We start from the raw sequence: 12,822 nt of genomic DNA, 5'->3' as shown, positions 1-12,822 counted from the left end.
CAGCATCTTTATTATCAATGACTTTCAGGACACACTGCAGGATTCTTGAGTGAAGCATCAGGTTAACGGCTGGATGCCTCTGAGCAGAGCTGATGATTTGAATGGCAAGGTAATGAGATAGAACTTATGAGCTGTGATGTCTGCTGAGTTCAGGTGTGAATGACACCCACAGCTCCGAATAGGGCCCCTCTGTGCTCATTCAGCAGCACCGCCTCTGGGTAAGAACGGGTTACTTCAATGCGATTTACATAAGTACCTCAGATTTCTCCTAACCAAGAAATCTATCAAAACATAAAGCGCCCCAAGATGAGTTTTTTTAAGCATCTATGTCGAGCTAAAGGATTTACATCAAGCTGCGGATGCCCCCAATGACCTTGACTGATCATTCAAAGGCAATCTGATGGCATGACACATTTAGTTTGAATTGCATTACACTGAAGGCATTTGGGCTCATTTATGGGCCTTTAAAACAGTCCACTCGCTGGCCATCTTGGTAATGTCTTTGGACAGCTATTACAAATCATCAGAGCACTGCTGTAATCTACTTGAAAGGGAGAAGTCCTAAGTCTCTTAAACAGTTTGCCAAGCTTGCATTTCATTAGTATGTCAGGTCACCAATAATGTGACAAAAATACTGGATTTTGCATCATATAGTAAGACTAGCTACAAAGCACATCTATTGACATATATTATTTGTGTAATATAATGATATAGGCTTTCAAAATCTCTGTTTCCATCACCCTGTTTTTTATGCACATTTTGACGTATCGCATCAGAAACGAGTGATGGAAACACCAAATTTCGAATAAAATCCCTTAATTCGCAAAAACGTTTTTACGCTCATTTGAGGTGGTTTTGACTTGGGCGAAAAAGGGTTAATGCAAATAATAGGAGATGGAAACGCATTCGAGTAAATTCCACCATATTGCGCATCAAAAAAGTCATGTGACTTTGCGCTATGGGACGGCAAGACCTGACTAACCAGTGGACCGATCTCATTCCACAGCATCTGAAATGTTATGGTCATTTTGAAATGCCCGAGCAAAGTCTGTCATCAACAGATTTCTGTATAATTGCCTCCCATAACTGTTACACGACTGAGTTCCCAAACAGCAGCATCCGCCTCCGAAACCAATGATGACGCATTTGTTTCATCTGAGTCGCAAGTAATTTATTATATAGGCCTATGAAAATTATTATATACAGGAGCTTCTACTACTTTTCTTAGTGATATATAGCCTAGCACCAGTTCTACCAGGAAGTGTCGATTTTTTGACTCATTGGATGGAAATGGTGCTTATAATGTTTTATGCGATATTTCAAATCTTGCGCATAAGTTAAATTCACAACTTTGGATGGAAACCTGGCTAATAATGAGTTAGGTATAGCGCAAGGTATGTCACTGACGAAAAAGACATCATGTACTCAGATCTTGTGAACAAGTGACCCCATCAACATCTTGAGATCAAAAGAGCAGCTGTACACTTTAAATAGTGCTTGTAGGGAAAAAAGAGAAGCGTTACATGATTTGAAAGATCACATATGTTGGTCTCAAATGTGTTGTCAAGACACATAAAAAGCAGCAGGGCTTCTGTCTTCTATACAGAGAGAATGGCTCTGAGGTTCAAATGTGCATGATTCCTGGTGCTCATTTTCCTGGAGGAGAGGTTAAATAACAGAGTGACTGGTCTGTTTGCAAAACACAATGCCTGTATTCTTGCAGCCGCATACGGGAAAAAATATTGTTAACGATACTGCAGAAAGGCATGAGCTAAGGGTCTGAGATCCTCTCCAGCACACCAAGGCCACAGAAACACTGGTGTCCTTCCAGCTTTGTTAACGAAGTGACTTCTTAGGTCTTTATGTTCTTTGTCCTGACGTTTTATTAGCAAGCATTAATGAGAAACATGCACAGCAATCAAAACAGCCTTTCAGGATGCTAGAGCCTTCCTCTCTTTAAGAAAACCTGTCTAATTTGTAGCACACTCATACATAATCCTGTGCTTACTGTAAAATACACAGTAGGTCAATTATTATTATTGTTCTCGTTAAGTCTCTTTGGCTTCTATTTATAGAGACTTCTCCTCCTCATGAACAGTCTGTATAATCTGACAGCAAGCAGATTTCTGACAGAAGTTTAGAGAGTCTAGTAATCCTACTTGTCTTGTACTTAAAGAACATAATTCATCTCCATTAGTCACTAGACACACACACACACACACACACACACATATCACACTTAATGCTTTAATTAGCCAGTTCACTGCTCAGAAGACACTGGCTCACAAAACTCACAGTAGCATTACTTTATCAAACCTAATATTGATTTAAAGTTTTCAAGCAATGATTTTATATATTTTACTACACAAGTTATAATTTTATCTATCTATCTATCTATCTATCTATCTATCTATCTATCTATCTATCTATCTATCTATCTATCTATCTATCTACAAATATCTATATATCCATTTTTTATAATTTGTGACCATTATTAACACTTATTCTCCATTTACATGCTGCTTATGCATGTGTGAAATGGCCTTATATCCTAATCTGACGGAGGTTGTAATCCAAAGATTGCGAGTTCGAGTCTTGGGCCGGCAGGGATTGTAGGTGGGGGGAGTGAATGTACAGCGCTCTTTCCACCCTCAATACCACGACTGAGGTGCCCTTGAGCAAGGCACCGAACCCCCAACTGCTCCCCGGGAGCCACAACATAAATGGCTGCCCACTGCTCTGGGTGTGTGTTCACTGCTGTGTGTGTGCACTTTGGATGGGTTAAATGCAGAGCATGAATTCCGAGTATGGGTCACCATACTTGGCCATATGTCACATCACGTTCACTTTCCAGCTGCCCTAGGACAAAAATAAATGCATCTGGAGTTCTTTTAAAGCCACACAATAGGCAGTACAGCTCACAATGTCTGTTGCAACAAAAAGTACAACAAACCAACACTTTCTCCAACTCCCAGCTGAGCATGTAATCACACATTACCTCTAAGCATCACTGAGTTGGCCAGTGCAATTGGTTATCCGATCTGCACGCAGAATAACAACGATTTGACATAATTGTACAGTCATTTTGAAAACAGTGCTTTACTATCTAAGAAAGTAGCCACCGCAACTAACAAAATTCATGGTGCTCATAGTCCTGCCGGGTTTTCAGATGACATCTGAGTGATTTTTAGCTTGGGGGTGCATATGTAAATGAAACAAATTGTGAACATCTTCCCCAGCAGTGTAATTTAAATGATACATACTCTGATGTCCGTCATGAATTTCATAGCATCACTGCAGGAGACCACCTATGGTTGTATAACTGATTCAGAGATCCATTGTCGACTGGACTCACTAGTTAGAAGGCATACGATGTGACTGGCTCAAATTCCTCCACATGAGAACAAGAGCACTGAGGATACACTTTTTCAACCCAGAGGAGATCCGTCTTATCCTTCATATCCTCTTTGGCCCACAGACAAGCACTGTTCTTTTTTTATTCAGCCTCAAGCTGTTTTCACATTTAAAGCGGGCTCTTCTATGGAAGGCAATGCTGACCTTCACACATTCTCACAGACATCTCATGCAAAAACATCTCATATTCTCTCTGATTCATTTTCTGTCTGATTAGTTAGTTACTTTTATTTAGAAGAAAAACTTTTTGTCAGTTGGATGAATCCCACAATTTAAAATTTTAAAGTTCAAAGGCAAACTCAAAACAAATCTCTTTCGTCAATAGTTTATTTAAAAAAGAAAAACTAAAAATGTTATTGGGGGAAGAAAATGAGAAATTTTTCTTATGAAAATACATAACTTGTTATGGAAATAATATGAGGTGAGAGGATAAAATATGTTTTAATGCTTTTGTGACCAAATTTCAAGTTTCTTTCAAATTTCAGCAAATGCAAATGCATTGGAGAAAAAAAAATTGTTTTCTATTAGTAGCCAATGAGCTTGCTGCTCAACATTCAAATACTTGGCTAGTGCTTACTGTAGCAGTTGCAGCACGTTCTGAAACCCTCAACCTTCCCCAGCTCCACCTGTATAGATCTGCTACATGGTCATTCATAAATAATAATAATAATAATTAAGAATTAATAATTAATAATCAAATAATTTTTTTACATTTATATAACACTTTTCTAAGCACTCACGCGCTTTACATTGTTAGGGGGGATCAACCACCACCAGTGTGCAGAATCCACCTGGATGATGCGACAGCAGCCATAGTGCGCCAGAACACCCACCACACACCAGCTTATTGGTGGAGAGGAGACAGTGTTGAAGCCAATCAGCAGATATGGGGATTGTTAGAAGACCATGAAGGTCAGAGGCCAATGGGCAAATTTGTCCAGGATGCCGAGGTCACACCTCTACTCTTTTCGAAGGACATCCTGGGATTTTTAATGACCACAGAGAGTCAGGACCTCAGTTTAACATCTCATCCGAAGGACGTTGCTTTTTACAGTATAGTGTAACCGTCACTATACTGGGGCATTAGGGGCCACACAGACCACAGGGTAAACACCGCCTACTGGCCTCACTAACACCTCTTCCAGCAGCAACCTAGTTTTCCCAGGTCTCCCATCCAGGTATTGACCAGGCTCAACCCTGCTTAGCTTCGGTAGGCAACCAGTCATGGGCTACAGGGTGATATGGCTGCTGGCCTACCATTTGCTATATGGGGGTATTTCATATATGTTATATGTGCAGCAGCAGTATTTCTTACATGCTCACCGCAGCAGGAAGTATTGGCAGTAGCAAATCTCGGTACATATAAGATGTAGATGAGTTTGTTTTTTCATTGCAGCAGATCTGGAGAAATTTCCTCAGTTGTCCTCTCACATCAAAATCCACCAAGTTGACTGGATTCTTGTGGATTATTGTGATGTTTTTATCTGCTGTTTGGACGGCACCTATTCACCACACAGGATCCATTGGTGAGCAAGTGATGTGATGCTAAATTTCTCCAAATTTGTGTTGATGAAGAAACAAACTCCTCTACATCTTGGACGGCATGAAGGTGAGTACATTTCCAGCACATGTTTATTTTTGGGTGAACTATTCCTTTAACTTTAAATGCAGTGCGTCTACTTTTTGTAATTCATTTTGGATAAAAGCATCTGCTTTTACCTTACATGTAAATGTTGAATCATATGTACAGTTATAGTCAAAAGCACCATGTACAAAAATAAAATGCAGGTCTAAATTAATCTGTTTTAATGTAATAAGTCCAAGAAACTCTGTTCATCTGTGTTGTCCTCTTTCTGCCCTTGTCCAGTGACAGCAGCTTCCTGTGTTTGTTATTAGAGGAGCAAGAAGGGGGCAGCAGCCAATAAACCCCCCTACTGGACAGTGAAACAAAAGCACGGGGTATTCCATTACAAAGAGTGAAAGAGAATGGAAAGAGTGAGAAAAGAGAACGCAAATTGTTCACGAGAATATACACAGACATGTTCCTTACATAATTGCATTGCATCCATCCCCAGTGTAGTTTTACTGACCAGCTTCATATAGATTTCAGACTTAATATTGTAGAATCGCACACAAAAAAGATGAACAGGACAGCTGACATAAAAGATGAAGGTGGAGGAGATGTGTTCAGTGAGAAAGCGGACAGTCCATCATACTTAAAGATCTGGGCGTGAGGGAACGGATGAGGTGCTGTCACTGTTAAACTAAAAGTATCCATACTGACTTTGTACCTCATTTTAAAAATATAATTAGTGCCCTTTAGAATCAGGAAAATGTTTTTCCTTGATCGTCTTCAGAAAATCTACCAGTTTCTGTTCTCATTCCTCCATCTGTAGTCAGTGAGTGGGTGCTGGCAGTAGAATTAACTAAATGCTGAAATGAATAACAGCGCAGGTTGCCAATGGTAAATAGGAAACAGACCTGAAACACAGCATCATCATGAGCTAAACCGTGCTTTCTATAGCTCAGCATTACATGAATTAAATGAGCATATCCATAAATTATGATGAAGAAAAGTAGTACTCTTCATATTAGATTATGTAGCTCTCTACTGTCTAACGTTAGGGTGTATTTGAATGTAATCACTGATGTCCCCTTGCAGACAATAATGTCCTGCCTGCAGCTTTCTCTGTGCATCTGAGTGAATCTCTTTAATGATTGTCTCCTCAGAAAGTGAGCATCTCCACAACCTCAAACATGGAAGTAAAATACAAAGCTACATTGAGTTAACTGCTGTTAAACAGTTCCTCATTGGTGTTAGAGAGCTGATCAAACTGAAAAAGACAAAGTATCAACGAGGAATATCTAAATAGCTGTGAGAATGGAATAATGTAACAAAATTTTGACCTTTGACATATTTATAAGATTTGTTTTTGTATTGCATTGCATTTTTCCCTCCATCAACTTGTTGAAAGAGGCACTCTTTTGCTCTCAACTTCAAAGAAATTAAGTTTCTTATGAAATGGGTTTTGACAAGCAAAATTGATTTTAACACCTAATGATACATTCGATTTTGGATGAATTTCATTCACCTTTGGGTATTACATTCCTCAGAGTTAAACCTGTCTAACTGATAATTATCTGTTCCCACAAAACATCCTCATTACTTGATATATGACTGTAGATTGTCAAAAAAAAGTCCCAGTGATTATTGTGATTATTAATAAAATTGTAAAATTAAAACCGTATAGCCTACTTTTTTGTTACATGTACAGTGTGCAAATGGTTAAAAAACACGTAATTATTAGCCTATAGTATTTGCTAACTAATTAACATTTTTCATTTTGTAAAGTTTCCCATTTGGAAGGTAAATCGAAATAGAAAATATTTTAAGTAACCTATCTGAAATTTATTGTGATTACAGTAACAGCAAATGGTATTTTGGCGGAAAATGTACGGTTACGAGGGTGACATTTTTGTCAGGGCATCAGTGCTGGAATTTGAAATCCACTTTTGGAGAAACCGCTTCATTTGCCTGATTCGAGCTGAAGGCGTGTAGAAAATCATTAAATCATGGAACTTCAACTCTGTCAGAAATCGTTTCTTTAATGTGTTCTGCAATAAGTAGCCTACACACAAGTGAGTGCGCATCACTTTTATGAAAGCGGCCGGTTGGCTGAAGTGGCACTGTTCAACCCACCCTGTGTGCGCCCATTTCCTCCGCGTGGAAACCAGTCCAGCTCTCCGCCTCACTGACAGAGACAGGCTTGATGACCCGCAGAAGTTAGTTAAGACAGTTAAAACTAGAAGACCAAGTCACGCCGAAGAGAATATATGCTTTAAAGCCCAAATAACAAACACTGCAGGCAAATACGGTCGCAGGAGTGTGATAATATTGCAGCCCAAAATAAGGTAGGCTAAGTGTTTTTTTTTTGTTTGTTTGTTATTTGTCTTTGTTGTTTTGCGTTTATTGGTTATTTTGATTGTGTTTTTTTCTTTATTATTATTATTTATTAAAAAAAATGTTGCTGTCATTTTCTACCCGATATAAAGTTTCTGAACTACAGCACTTAAGCTTTAGTGAGCATTATATACTCATGAAACCAAAGCCTTGTTAAACCTCCTCAGTTTAGATGTATGCAAGCGCAAACTTGTTGCTCTCTGTTCATTCAGATACACCGATGGATGAACGAGTTGTGCAGATATTGGTGGGCCCTGGTGTTTGGGTGGTTAAAGAGTTAAGTTTAATCCAACGAAAGAGTGTTTTAGTTAAAGAAATACGCAAAATGTAAAGAAACAAGTAAAGATGCTTAGTATTAGAAAATGTTGCTTTATATTTATCTTCACCTGTCTGCTTTGTATTTTAGTGGCAATTCCAATTACTTGCTTAGGGTTGGGTATCCATCTTTTGAATTTGATCGATTCTGATTCTGCTTCTTTTCTTATCTTATCGATTCCCTGTTTCGATTCCAATGTGGTTAAAAAATGTTTTAGACATTTAGATATCAAACATATTTATGCAGTGTCTCTTTTTGCGAAACATTTAATTGTTGCTGAATGCATGAACAAAAATCAGCAGGCTACATAAAAAGTGGGCTCGATTAAGAGCTGTTTGTGTGCAAAATAGAGCTGCACAATTCTGAATAAATTTAGACTTTTTTTATTTTCTTTTTTTGTTATGAGGTTCTAGTTCTCTCACAATTCTGAAGAAAAAATGTTAGACAACAAAATCTCATGGAATTTGAATGGAATGATTCAATGACTCACTCAAGATTTACCTGTTTCATTACTGGATGAATCTAAGGTGGCCGAGAGAGCTCAAAGCGCTGCAAATAGGAAAAAAAACCACCTACAAATTAAGAAAACAACTTCATCAATTTGACAACACACGTGCTGCAAATGCTCACAACACAACCAAATAAAGAAACACACTGCAAATGCTCACAACACAACCAAATAAAGAAACGCTCTGCAAATAAAATTCTTTATTTGGTTGTGTTTTGAGCATTTGCAGTGCGTTTCTTTATTTGTTTGCGTTGTAAGCATCTGCACCTCCTGCTGTCAAACTGATGAAGATGTTTTCTTGATTTGCTGGTGCTTTTTCTATTTGCATGTGTTTTCTGAAGTTGCAGTGCGTTGAATCAGTGTTTTTGAATGAATCTCTTGAATGAATGATTCAAAGACAAATACATTTTTAACAGCCCCTTTTCGCCACCTGAAAAGGAAAAAAAGAAGATGCGTACAGGAATTGATAAGTGGAACTGAAATGTAAATTTTACAACAAGTATATGATTTCTGACTTAAGTATCCGATTCTGGAATTGGAATTGATTTTCAATTCCCAACCCTATTCTTGCTATTCATATTGATATTCCTCATTCTTCAATTTAATCAAACAGAATTAATTTTCGTCATAAAAATTCTATCTATCTATCTATCTATCTATCTATCTATCTATCTATCTATCTATCTATCTATCTATCTATCTATCTATCTATCTATCTATCTATCTATAAAAATATAGGTCTTTATGAGATCACTATTTCAAGTTTTTTCCCCTTTAAAGCAATGATTGCACCACTACCACCTAAAAAAATAAGTGGATGATGCTCATATAAAACAAAATGGTCAGTTTCTATCAGAATTTTAGATGTTTTATGATTTTTTTACAGTAAGTTTGATTTGATTTTTTTTAATTATTTCTCACACATTTCAAAGCACAAATTTTGGGGCATGTCTGTCCTTTTCCACTTAATTTACCCTCACTTTCTCTTATTCAGTCTATCTCCGAATTCACTATACATAAAATTGTGGAAATGGCCAATATCTTCTCAGTTTCACACTCAATATAACTCTTTTAACAGCCTGCTCTGTTGATCAGGTCTGCCTTCACTCTTTGTTGTGCCAGTCACCACATTCACGCAGAGCAGTAATAGACATTGCCAGGCAGAAGCTTTTTTAGGGACTGAAGTTAACAAATTACAGTCAAGCCAGCAATTAACTCCTGCCAAGCACAAAGAACCCAGAACCACCCATTGGTTTGTCAGGAGAGAAAGTGTGAGAGAGAAAAGTAAATAGCCTATACATGTGTGCATTCATCAGACAAAATGGCTCAATTTAGATGCTTGACTTTATTTGTGAGAAATCTTCATATCATTTTGATTGGTGATGTCAGACTTTTATTGGCTGTTGAACATTAAAAGCAAGTATGTTAATGGACTCCCAATCAGACAACATTTAATATGTCAAAGCTGTTGTTTTGAAAGAAATTCTTCTTTCTAACTAATGTAACAAACCAGAGATTCACTGAACTCATGTGAGTTCACTGGCTCCCACGGTTAGTGCAGTGAACTGAACAACTTCCTCCTCCCAACTTTGGTATGTCAGTTAGAGAAGTGCCATAATTTAACTCTCAACATTCAGCTTCTCATGATCAAGGCATTTTTTATAAAAAATCGCACTTGAAGATTTAGAGAAAAATATTTATGAAGCTTTTATCTTATTAGTGTTTCCCAGCATTTTTCTCATATGTACCCCCACAGCTTCACAATCCAGAAATACTGTGGGTAAATTCGCTAATGCTGCGTTCCATTTACCTCAAAAGTCGAATGTAGGAGCTGGGAATGACGTCACACTGGAGTTGACCGAATTCCAGTACACAAGTACTGAACCCCCCCCCCCCCCCCCCCCAAAAAAACAAGATGGACATGTCAATTGTTAGCAATACCAGTCAATAAAAACACATAAAAAGCAGTATTTTTCAGAGATAATTCTGTGTTCACACAAAGAAGCTGGATAGTGTGTACTGTGTGAATTTATTGAGACATAGACAAAGAGAAGTGCTAATAAACTATATATTACTACTGATTCACCTAATGTTAATGCAATGAGCAGCTATGTTGAATTCGAACTCAGTTTTATGCAGTTCCTCAGAGATTCCGCATTAGAACTTACTTGAGGGGGCATTCTGGTTAAAAGTTTCTAAAGGAACTCAGATTTTCCTACTTCAAAGTACAAATGCAATGCACCATAAGTATCACATATTCTGCTATGAGTGTTATCAATGCACATTTGTAGACCTTAAAGCTGCAGTCCGTAAGTTTTGTCTCTTTGATGCCATCTCTGTTTGAAAACCTGGAATTGCAGTTACTTGCGGAATTATCTTCATTGCGTGGGTTGTACTCTGGCACGGCTCCAGCGCGGATTAATCTAATTTTTTGAGGAGTATGTGTAGCTGTATGTGTAGTATGTCACCGGTGTGAATCCTGTACTTAGTAATCACAGATTCTAGCCTAAGTCTTGGAATATATGACCCAAATAATAATTTTCACCGTATATAGTCATCTGAACAAGTAAGTAACAAGTCTGCCACGTTTGTTCTGACCAATTGAGGTAAAAAGCATTACAATAAATCGCGCTACCAATGGTAATTAAATCTAAAGATCGTTTAGCTCAAATCACATCAAACCATGCAAAGTATTATTATTTTTATACTTTATTCTCAAATTATTATTGTTAACAACATCAGCATTGCATGACCATGAGTATCCTATAGTGTGTATTAGCGTGTAGATTTCAATTTCTGTACAATCTAATCTAATTGTCATACCATTCGAATTTCAAGTTTATAAATTCTTTTAACCCAAAAAGCAAACTATGCTCCCTTCGAACTGGTTTTCTTTAAAATACAAATCTTGTGTAATCCTAGGCTATCTGTAATCAGAAGCACGTTTAAAACTGGAATATAATTTAATTTCATTCACATGTTTCATATAATCCTTTCTGGATTACAATCCGGCATCAAAATGATTTTTTGACATTTAATTATTCTAACTGCTGTGAGAAAAGACTAAACGATCCGCCACCTGCAGGATCCTCACATGCGATAGCCTAGTAGCCAGGACAACTTCTTTATGTTTACAGACATGATGTAATGCCGCAGTGCCATGCTCGAATTTCCCGCGAAAACCTACCCGTACCACTCAAATTAGAAAACATTATTATAAGATAACTGTTGTGAATCGGGCTAAAGTAAGGCGATAGTTTTGAACACTGGCTGGTTATGTACTTGCTCAAATATTGAATTTGAATCGTTTTTAACCAAAAAAGTTATGGACTGCAGCTTTAAATGCATTATGCACATTATGTGCTTATTCCATAAAAAGGAAAAAATCCTAATGATGCAGATCTGTGTATCAGCACTCTTTCCATATCATGTGCAAACCAGCCATTTAATTTTATGATGCATTTTTCCATAATATTTTTTTAATTCAAATATCCTTTTCTTTATCAGATCTAAAAAAAAAAACTGAGTAGTTAGCCATATTTTATATTGTATATTATAATGTGTTTTTAAATAAAGGACATTTATTGGTTATTGGCCATAACACAAAATATACCGACATTCCAAAAAACATGGAAGAAATTAAATAAGAAAACTGATTGTAATTAATTATGACAATAGACCTTAATCAGGTTAGATGCCATGTTGAATTTAGTGAGGATGAAAACAAGCCTGTGAGGGATAGACTAGTCATTACAATGGCATGCACTTTATAAAGGTCCTAGATCACAGAATTATGACAACTTTCAAACTACTTTATAGTTTTGTCCACTGAATTTTTAAAAAAAATTTTTTAGAAAGACATTTTGTTAGCTGAACAGTCATTATGTTATTAAACAACAGTACAAGTCACTGAACACACTACACTGTAAAAAACTTAAAATTTTAAGGCAACCAGCTTCAGCAGATTTTTGAGTTCTCTCAACTTATTTTTTGTAGGAGATTGTCAACTTTTTGTTGTGTAAACTTAAAACAACAAGTTGAGAAAACTCAAAAATCTGCTGAAGCTGGTTGCCTTAAAATTTTAAGTTGGCTCAACCTCTTTTTTTTTTTTTTTTTACAGTGTACTTCTGTCCCTCACAGCCTGATTTTTATTCCTGCAAAAACTCAATATGGCACTACCCTGACTAAGGTCTATTGAATTTTAGTATCCCTTATAGTTTTCACAAAGCCACAGTTAAGCCTTTCTACTGATAACTAACAAATCTCTGTACTGCTTGCTTTTTTAACAAAACTTCCTGTGAAGAGGTCAGGAGCAGATTTTGATGGAGCACTTTTTCATATTTCTGCACTACTCTGATATTTTATCTCTTGTCTTATTTATAGATTTCGGTTCATTGTATAACTCAATGGCAGGCATGCCATAACCTTGGTTTTTAGCTTTTCAGCCTTAACTGTATGAATAAGGAGTATTAAAGATATACAAATCAGACATAAACACACGGCTCACAGTGTGCAGGGAAATTCCCTTTTTGGCTAATGTGTTAGTTTTGTGGTTTATTATTATTATTATTACAGTAATCATGGAAACATGCTGCAGTGTTCAGAGAGATCTCTGTGTGGGCA

General features: G+C 37.0%; 2 protein-coding genes across 2 annotated transcripts in view; both read left to right on the top strand.

Annotated features, from left to right (window-relative positions):
• Window positions 1-12,822, top strand: part of LOC306861073 (ninjurin-1-like) — a gene marked incomplete at both ends in the record, with an annotated part of 649,099 nt that overhangs the window by 519,221 nt on the left and 117,056 nt on the right. The gene's annotated exons all lie outside the window — the stretch shown is intronic.
• The window catches only part of LOC306861070 (biglycan-like), a 30,149-nt gene continuing 24,176 nt past the window's right edge, over window positions 6,850-12,822 (top strand). Inside the window, exon 1 of the mRNA XM_079403142.1 lies at window positions 6,850-7,326. The gene's annotated coding sequence lies outside the window, so the exon portion shown is untranslated. The remainder of the gene's footprint in view (window positions 7,327-12,822) is intronic.

The sequence above is a fragment of the Barbus barbus genome (assembly GCF_936440315.1).
Source record: "Barbus barbus genome assembly, chromosome: 41".
In the NCBI taxonomy this organism is placed as follows: Eukaryota; Metazoa; Chordata; class Actinopteri; order Cypriniformes; family Cyprinidae; genus Barbus; species Barbus barbus.
This window is presented reverse-complemented; position numbering and strand designations above follow the sequence as displayed.